At 38.3% G+C, this 10,150-nt stretch overlaps 1 long non-coding RNA gene across 2 annotated transcripts; it reads left to right on the top strand.

Annotated features, from left to right (window-relative positions):
- The first annotated feature begins 1,600 nt into the window (after positions 1 to 1,600).
- Positions 1,601 to 9,254, top strand: LOC138224413 (uncharacterized). 2 transcript variants are annotated; one of them, XR_011182892.1, is made up of 4 exons: positions 1,601 to 1,764; positions 5,075 to 5,163; positions 6,443 to 6,534; positions 7,339 to 9,254. It is a non-coding gene; the product is annotated as an uncharacterized lncRNA (long non-coding RNA). The 2 variants fall into 2 exon arrangements; XR_011182893.1 differs by having other exon boundaries at positions 7,342 to 9,254.
- Positions 9,255 to 10,150: the final 896 nt, after the last annotated feature.

Consider the following 10,150-nt stretch of genomic DNA (forward strand, 5'->3'; position numbering starts at 1 on the left):
GGTTGGAGGTGCAACGACATTCATAAACTAGAGTGCATCAAACAGACTTAAAATTTGAGCAAATGCATGAAAAATGCACAAGAAAGGTACAGTATAGCCACATTAAATTAATAAAATGATAGTTCACAACGTTCAGTTTTTGGAGAAGAACAAGATTTTGCAGTGCATGATTATTATGTATACAGCACACAGGTACTGTATATATATTTTCAAACTGTGTAGAAATGTCCACAAGAAAAAGAAAAACATTCCATATGCACCCTCAGACATGTCTCTCAATATTCATTTGAGATCCAGAAGATAAGACCCAATCCCTTTTATTAAGGTGGTGGGCTGCTTGGTAAGGAACTATGTTGGCTGGATACGCTGGGTAATTTATATGAAGAATGAAACCTCATGAAGGATAAAATGCAGAATAGCCTCTACAGCTGTGAGGAGGAGCTGCTGCAGTGCTACGCTGCCCTCTAGCGTGCTTCAGAACCACTGCCGCTGCTGGTGCACTGCAAGACGCATTGCTTTCATGGCGCTCACTCTGGCCTTCATTGTTGTTGTTCTTGGAATTCTCACTTATTTTTCTTTCTTTTACAAGAACATTTTTCCTTTTGTTCTGTTCCAGCAGTGGGTACTTGGGCTTTGTGTGCAATAAAACAACCTAGGCTGAGTTTGTCTTCATGATGCCTTTGTAAAATAATCCCTGGACCAATACAAATATTAATTGATTAACTGCTTTTGATTACTGTCAATTTTCCTAATGCATCCTTGCAAGAATGACTTTCTGCACTCTGGCATTTCCTTTGTTAACTTCTGTGGAGGCAGCTTTAATTATTCAGAGCTACACTCTTTCCTTTTATGCAGTCTGTCTTAGGCTGAGCTGTACTACATGAAGCAGAAGCACAGTCATTGTTGAACAGTAATACAGTACTAAACCCCGGTAATTTAAAACAATTGTTTTAGCACATTGAACTAAGCACTATGAACAAATCTACAACAAATTTCAAGACCTCACAGTATGTCACTTACATATGTCCTATAAAACATTTCGCATGTGATTATAACATCTTGTGTAGCAGTTACGAAGAGATTGTGAAGCCATTATGCAGCAATATCCAATTAAAGCATTACTGCTTTTTCTTTCCCATCCACCAATAGCAACATGATGTCCATTATTTGATGGTCAGTATTGGTTTATATGTATGTGATATGTGTGTCTAATCAGTTTATTGGTGTCTTACATAAGGCTTGGGTGATTCTGAGACTCTTAAAGTATGCTGCAATTCACATTCGAGCTTCCAGTTCACATTAGAATCCTCTTGTGTTAATTAAGTGAAGGTAATGGATACTTCCTCAGTCATTTCAGTTGCTTTGCAAGTGTTTATGTCTGAGAGTGTGGGTGTCGTGTAGGAGGATGTTCCTTGATACCGATCTGTAAGGACAGCTGTTTCGGGATCTTGCTTGTTTTCAAAGCTTGCATGTGCTGAAATGCCATACAGCCTGTGTGTGGGGGAGGAAGGAGGAGTGAATGCATCACTCCTCTTGTAATCTCTCTGTTGTTTCTCTGCTTGTCACCACTTCATATTTCAACAGCTTTGCAAAAGGGGAGATGAGAATGCAGAGAATGAGGTTTGGAGTTAAGACAGATTACAAGGTTTAGGAAACTATTAGCAAAGCATTTTTGCCTTAGTCGATGACTTAATGACCTAAGGACAAACTAAAGCACCAGAGGGGTTTGAGTTTAACTGCCAGCGTGGACTCAAGTAAGGCAAGGTATGTTGCTACAAATTCTACAGTCTAATGGATACCGGTATTCTTTGAGGGCTAACTTGTGTCCATCCATCCGGCAGCAGGGGAGCCGGAGTCTATCCCAGCAAGGAATTTTCCAAACACGAACACAGATATGCACATACTGTACACACTCTCACAGGGCCAATTTTCGCAGAACCCAATTAACCTACCGGCGTGTCTTTGGACTGTGGGAGCATCTGGAGGACACCCACATGAACACGAGGAGAAACATACAAAATCCACACAGATAACATCGCAGGAACCAAAACCAGCACTGAGAGGCACCAAAGCTAACCACTGCAGCCCCAGTGGGAAACTTTTGTTTGTCATTTCAGTATTAGTAAATTTTTAGATTATGAGACGTTTTATGACAAAACACACAGTAGGTGAGAAACCAATATTTATTCTTTTGATTGTATTTTTTCTGCGAAAGGCTTTTAGTTCTGTAGGGAATAACATAATCCAAAAAATACTGACAGAAGGGTTGAATCACAAATAAAACATTTGACCACACAAACATACTGTATATAGCAAGATGTAACTATCGTATTTCATTACATTTGTTGGCAGCACAAAAGAAAAAAGCAATGCATGGAATCAAATCAGGCCCCATTTTATTGAAAGCTGGTCCATTTCAGGTTTTAGATGTACAATATTTTTTATGCTAATCTAACAGCAGATGCTATTCAAATTTGTTTCTTTGCTTAAAATAACTATGCAGAGGTAGATGTTTGAATAACAGTGACACATTTTAAAAGAGACCGAGCCAATCACTAACAAACTCAATGCCTTTTCTGTAAAATCCTCTACACGACTACTACACCTTCCAATGGCTGGATTGTAAAGATGTGAATCAAACATTCTCCTGGAACTAGTCCACACACCTCCAATTTCCATTCAGTTTCTGTATCTCAAAGAAACTCCAAATAAACACTAATGACAGGAATTCATAGGCAATGAAAGGGCATACTGTAACTCATGTTGTGGGCAAAGTTACTCGCGGGGGGAAAACTTCCAATGTTTAACTTCATGTCTTTAACAGACATGAAGCACATGGGAAAGTATAATGGAATTATTTAAAGGGAAAGATCGGTAACTTTCCAAAAACCAAGATATGTACGGTAGTTCCAGTATTGCAGCAATTGACAGCTACAATTATTTTGACCCATTAAAATAAAAAGTAAACAGTGCTACTGATAAAAATTGACAGATAAAAATGAATACAACATTACCTACCTGTCTGGAAAATATAAATTAACCTTCTAAACATTTACTATAGTAAATTATAGCAAAACCAGAGTATGGTTTTCCACATTCGCAAGGGTTTGGTGCAGAGAAGAATAATAATTGCTTACACTTATATAGCACTCAAAGCGCTTTACGGCTAATGGGGATAAAACAATAAAAAGAAGAGATTAAACCAGAAGGAACCAGTGGGGTGCTTTGTAGAGTGATTTAATTACCCAAAACACGTGACAAAGTAAAGCTGCTTGGTGGTACAGTGGTTAGTGCTGCTCTGGTTTCCTCCCACAATCCAAAAAGATACTGGCAGGTTAATTGGATTCTGAGAACTTTGTCCTAGTGTGAGTGTGAGTGTGCATGTATCTGTGTGACTGGCATGACTGACTTCCCATCCAGGCTGAATTCCACATTGCGCCTGTTGCTTGTAGGATAACAGGCAAAGCTGGATATTAAAAAAATTATTATAGAGCAAAGCATGACTTGTGACATGGATAAAACAGATAACAAAAGATTTAACCTAACAAGAAGTAGATTGTTTGCAGTTCTGCAGAGTGGATTTTTTTTGGGACTCAATTTATACACTTTGAAGGTCTTCCCTCCCACCTGTAAATATCGTCTACCAGACATTCTAGGGTGCAAAAAGAAACAATACAGTTTTATGAGAGGTACAAGAAGTGAAAGAAGAGCTATTGTGAGGGTTTCAGCTGTAATCTAAAATAAGATTGTCTTTGCACCACACACTCAGGATACTGTGATTTGCATTAATTGTATTTTCCTAGAAAAATAATTATCTTTTACGAGTCAGGCACTAGGAATTTTCTCCATTCCTGCATGGAACATAAGCATTGAATAGTGATGTCCCGGTCTGGAAATGCTACACAAGATCAACAGGGTGGATCAATCTTGAAAATTAAGTTCTTTCTTCCTTCTCATTTTTCATCCTCTTTCATACACATATTGTAAATCATTGTGACATAGGCACAATTTGTTATTAGTTTCAACTATACTGTATAAGACAAAATATCGTATTATTTAATGTCATGCAAAATGAGAGAAAACTAACATTAGTGAGGCTCCATATACTGTAATTGCTAAGCACAACAATAACAACAATAATAATAAATCTGAGTCTCAAAAGTCACAAAATAAAGAGTTAAAATTTTAAACAAAATTCATCTCAAAGTATATGTATTATTTAGAAAAACAGAGGTCAGATATTTACTGTACACTCCTCAAAATTTGTTATGAATTGATATACTGTATAATGGTGACTGGTATGTGTAGGTTTTACTGTGTTCTATACCAGCAGTATGGTACTGTATGGAGTTAAGGTCTATACAGTATACGGTCTAGGATGTATACAGCAGCTCTTTCTTTTCTACACCCTAATGGAGGCTCTCACTAAAGATTTGAAGCAGCTCAAAAAACCCTTTGCTGTTGTATTTTGCTCCCTGCCTTTTAAAAGCAATCTTTATAGACTGCGAAGAGATGCACAATCTTGTCTGCAGGGGCATCATGTCAGCATGCGAACGGCACTACGGCTGAATAATGATTGTTTACACACTCCACAAACATTAATCACCACAGTCCACCTCTTAGTGGGGGGCAGGGAAAACTGTGTGCATCAAGCAACGCTGATACCAAGCAGCCTGCAAAATTTCTAAGCTTCAGGAAAGGGTTTCACTGTCAGGTTGGGGGTGATTTGCCCTGTGGACTGTGGATAACCTGTCCACTGCACTCGCCTTGAATTACTTTCTAATCAAAAACTCACCACAAAGTACAATGAGCAATAATATTTCAAATTGGGATCAAAGCTAAAAACAAGAGCTGAGAAAATAGCACTGGTATTCACATACAGAGACTAAGAGTCAAGAATAATTCTTAATTGAAAAGAGCTCTTGCATTTTTTATAGACCTGTTGCATATAGTGCAATATTTTTTTGCTCTTTATCGCTAAATTCTAAATTAACCAGCTTCAACAACTCTTTTGTCCTGGGAGGATGAAATTGCGTGTGACATTCACTAAGGCCCTGTCTCTGTAACTTTACAGCTCTTCCTGTTTGTTAACGAATGTTAACATCATTATGGAATGGTTAGAAAATCTGACAGCAGAGTCCCTTGAAAGCAAAACCTTCCTTTGTGAGTATAACAAACTGTACTCATCCTAGGCACCAGGTTCCAAGCAATATTTCTAACATCCTGCTGAGTTTAAAGTCAGATATTTTTATTTCCATTCTCTGTGACTTCTCTCAGTCATCTGCCATCTTGACAAGTTAAACTCTTTACACCACATTGAGTTCATAACTCCTAATTATAAAGTCCAATAATGTCAAAAACTTCAAACTCAATTTACCAAATTTAGAAAAATCCCCCTTCTAAATAACAGAGTTTTGCATATGTGATCAGTCATTTTAATATTTAATGCAAATACAACTTGATGACTGTACCTTTCTCATATCTCAGTCCTCACTGTTAAAGAGGAGCATTTAAACACAAACCTGTCTCTTAAGACCATCCATAGATTTCATCCAATTCAAGGTGGTACCAGAATCTGTCCTGGCAGGCAACAGGCACCAGGCAGGCAAGGAGGGATTGACACACAGATACAGACACGCACACCCTCGCGCCAGGAGGAATTTTCCCAGATGCCAAATAACTTACCGCCATGTTTTTAGACTGGGGGAGGAAATCAGAGTACCTGGAGGAAACCCACATGGACACGGGGAGCACAAATGAACTCCATGGAGATACTGTAGCACCTCAGGTCCAGAATGGGACCCAAGGCCCTAGAACTAGGAGGCAGCTATGCTAACCACAGCATCACCATACTGCCCACCACAAGAGACCATTCTTGAGAATTAGTAGCCTCTCTATTATTTGTAAATAGACACACCAGGTGATAATGATAAATGAGAAGTCCACATTCTCACATATGGCTGTATTGATAATATAATGGCTTCAACTGTTAGATGGCAGTTGTTTTTTTAGTAGCACCCTTTGCTAGTTACAGTTCAAGTTTCCTGCATGCAAACTAATGAATGCATTCCTTGGGACAACACAATACTAAGTACATTTCATAAACATGCCACATTTTTAGTGTTTGTTTTTTGAATTTAGATAATTCAACAATTACAGTACTTCCACACTTCTTTGTTTGTGGATCCCTACATATTACTCTTCCAAAAGACATTGTTTTAATTCCTACAAGATCAGTAAAAACTTTTTTTTGAGTAAAGATGATTGCCTGGTTGCTGGTAGACAACATGTCATATCTGTATGGTTTTGAAGCTACACCATGTTAAATTCCAAGAAGATTTAACTCATGTTACAGGCAGAATGACTGAACATCCCCAGTCTACATAAAAATACTTCACATGCTCAGAGACTTTTCTGGGTTAACACATTCTTCATCTGCCAGTGGTGAATGGAAGAGATACTAACGGAGAGCTGTATCAACTGGTCAATGCCATTTGGACCATGACTGAAGACAATATGTTTGGGGACATCAGGGTGAGCTTTATGTTGACCATTATATTTAAATGCAAACTGGTTTATCAGTTTTTGTGTGACGTGAAGAATAATGTTTTTTGATCTAGTCTGTTAAAGCAAACATGCTTCTCAGCAATACATTGATAAGGTACTTCATCCTACAGTTTTTCAACAGGAATGTTGATTTTCCAGAAGGACAATGCAAGGTCACAATGCTAGAACTAAAGACTTCAAGCTGAGGTCTTGCTAAGGCCAGCTTTTCATCATCCTGCCTCTTGTGCAGTACTGTAGATATTCATCTACAAACTAGGTCAGAAGTATCCCCCAAGTTCACACTGGGCAGAGATACACAAAGAGAAAACTGTAATATTTTTTACTACTATGTATCTTTTAATATAAATTAATTACTGCTATGTTACTGGTTTTTGCTTTATACTCGTAGTATAAAAAAATATATGAGAAGTCATCCTTTGGGTATACTGTAGCTCAGCTAAAACAAAAACATGCACTTATTATCTCAGGAATGCAAGGTTGGGGATTAGCCTGATATTTAGACTGGTACCAGCCAGCTTTCAATTTTCACTAAGAGAAGACAGAGTTTTGCAGCTTAGAGCTACTTAGCAACAGTGAGTAAGGGAAAAAAAACAGTTACATTTTCTAGCGTCCTGTTCCCTGCTTCCCTGAGAGATAAAAAGGAAAGCACAGAGCAGGTCTTAGGTATCTTGTAAAAGCTTCACATTCTGTGTATAAACCTTGTTTCATTGTTACTGAAAAATATTCCACTTCTGGCCTTAAGCTGATCTTTGACCTTTCTGTTACCTTCAGCAGAAGCTCACTCTCCTCTTTCCCCAGCCTACTGTATGGGAGCAGTGGGGGGTTTCCTCTCTCTCCTGTCTCATGCACAGAAAGTGGAATCTTGCTCTCTCTACGCCTCACACACCTGCCTGTGGCCATGAAGGGCACGGAGTGCCCGGTGACCTGTAAGCCTGCCCTCCACTCCTCCCCTTCTGGACTTTCCTACACAGCTACAGTAGAGCAAAAGACAGAAAAGGTGCTATTATTCTAATATGGTACAATGTACAAGCACTGAAATACCCAGAAACAAAAGTGACATTCTGTGCTTTTGCCTCATATTCATCTTTTTTCTTCTCAAATCTAAATTGCTCGGGTATACAGCAAAAATACCAATTTCGACACCATTGTCCATATGGAGGTACGTATGGAGGTGCACATAGTGATTATAGTGATTTTGAACAGTGTGATTGTGCTACTGAGCCCTCATTCACTTCTGTGCAGTGCAAACATTGTAATACAATGGTCATGTGCTTTTTAACAAAGAAATTGTGTTTAGTGTCCTTGTCCCACTGCTTTTTTATTTTTTGTGTGAACTCCTATGTAAATTATGTAAATTGTATGTTTGTTGTATCATTACTATTGTTCTGCAAAACAATTTCGTTAAAAATATCCATGGAACCTTCATGAATTTTCTCTGTGCATCAGTAGTGACATTTTTTAATGTTCCTCTTTGTAACAGCTTCAGCTGTCATTCTTCTATAACTGTAAGAAATAGCATTTTATGTTTTAATATTAGCATTATGCATCTTACAACAGACATTTGAATGGAAAAAAATGGACTGTCAAGGAAGTAAAACCTACAGATATTTATTCCCCACCCCTAGGAAGACACAAGGACAAGAGAAATAAGAGAAAGTATTGAAATGATTGTCTAATATGACATGCTATTAAAATGCTACATTTGTGATTGGTACAACTGTCTTCCTTTTTGATGGCATTGGTTTGCTTGTTCTCAGTGGTTCATCTCGTAATTTATTCATTTTCAAAGTTTCTGGTTTTAAAATAGCAGTGGTGTGTTTATGATTCCTTTTGAAGAGTTAAAGCTGGCTGGAATAAGTAACGGATCCTTGCAACAAAAATAGAAGCAACCACAATTCTGTTAATCTGCAAGGGGCAGGACATTTATTAATATGATAAACATTATATAATAGTAACACTAAACCTTCTCCCCATTTACAGGATGTCACACAATGGCCTGAGTAAGGCCAAAGTAGGTCTATTTTATTACAGAATGGCTCCGCCACAAAAGCACCCAAGCAAAACAAGTGCAGTCTATCCACAGCACTCCTAGTCCCCCACATCAGAAAACAAAACCCCAAAAAAGAAAAACCTCCTTTTCTCACTGATCACTCTCTGTTTTCAGTCACACTACCTGCTATTCCAACCACCAACAACCAACCCCTCTTAGGTTTGGAGGGACCAGCTTAAATAGCTTGTAAGCCCCTCCCCCTCTGGAACAAACCATTTCTCCAATTCAATGCATGTGGTTTTTCCCATCTCCTTAAATAGCCCTTGAGAACTGGGGTTAGGTTTGGCCTTCTGAGGCTACCATAGGCTAACCCACCCCAGAAGTACCAACACCAAACAAACAGTGAGTATCATCCATGAGTGCTCTCCATTCACACCACAATACTCACCCATACCTGTGTTTAAGTATATGAAATTAGGTATGTTTATGTATGTGAATGTATATGAGATTAAGTAATATCAGTTACTAGTCAATCCCTGAGGATCTAGCAACCTCTCAATGGGAGGTGTATGAATATTGTATTTTCTGTGCAACCTGTACCTTGTGACAGGCTCCTCTGTCACACAGTAATTATAAGTTTTCTCTGTTAAAACAAGTGTTTAAAAAAATAATAAATAAAAAAACAAGTGTGTTTTAAGATTGCATTTGCTTAATTATTGATTCCTCTGATACAACATGAGTAACCTAGGAAAAATATATGGACTGTGTACATGAGAATGCATTTCTTTTGAAGTTCACTTAATACAATCCAATAGTAAAAAAAAAAAACAGAACTACAGACCAGTCCAATCATTTCTAAATAAAAATTTTAAAATGATACATCTACCTCACTTTTTTCCTAAGGACAGTCCTACTGCATATGTGCCTGCATTCCCACAGAGAGGAGAATTCAATGAAAACTTGGCAGAGTGATTGGAGTTTGAATAGATGTAGAAGAGTAGGGGCAGGTCTGTGAGCAATAAAGACACTTAAAGAAAATTTTAGTAGCACAGAGGAATGAAAAAACACATAAATCATGCTGGGCATGATCTGTTAAAATGTGTAGTATAAAAGGAAATAAAGAAGTTTATGGGCTTCTCAGCTCTTAAAGGCCTCTGTTTAAAACATAAGACAGGCTATAAAACAGAGATGCAAAATGACCAAGGGAAATGAGAACTAATGAAGTGCTCCTGGAGATGGATGGGCAGGACTTACTGCAGCACCATGCCAGACACCTATCAAAGTGCAGTGCTATCATCAAGGACACCACCAGTCCTCCAATGTTTCTGTTCTAATGTTGGTGTTTTGCAGTGAAGGAGGAGGAAATCGGCCTGACCCCACACGTTGCTGAGGTAAGGGTTCATGCATTCTCTCCATCTCACCTGTACAGTTACTATATGAGGGTCATGGCAACAACCCTGATTGACCAACAGCTATCTTCACCAAGCCAGCGTACTTACTTAAACTAAGAACTTAAAAGTCACAAAAAGGAGAGGTCAATCAGCTCATCTAGCTATTTGGAGGTTCATTGTTCATTGATTCCAGGAACTTAAC

Source organism: Lepisosteus oculatus, chromosome 21, assembly GCF_040954835.1.
Source record: "Lepisosteus oculatus isolate fLepOcu1 chromosome 21, fLepOcu1.hap2, whole genome shotgun sequence".
Taxonomy (NCBI): Eukaryota; Metazoa; Chordata; class Actinopteri; order Semionotiformes; family Lepisosteidae; genus Lepisosteus; species Lepisosteus oculatus.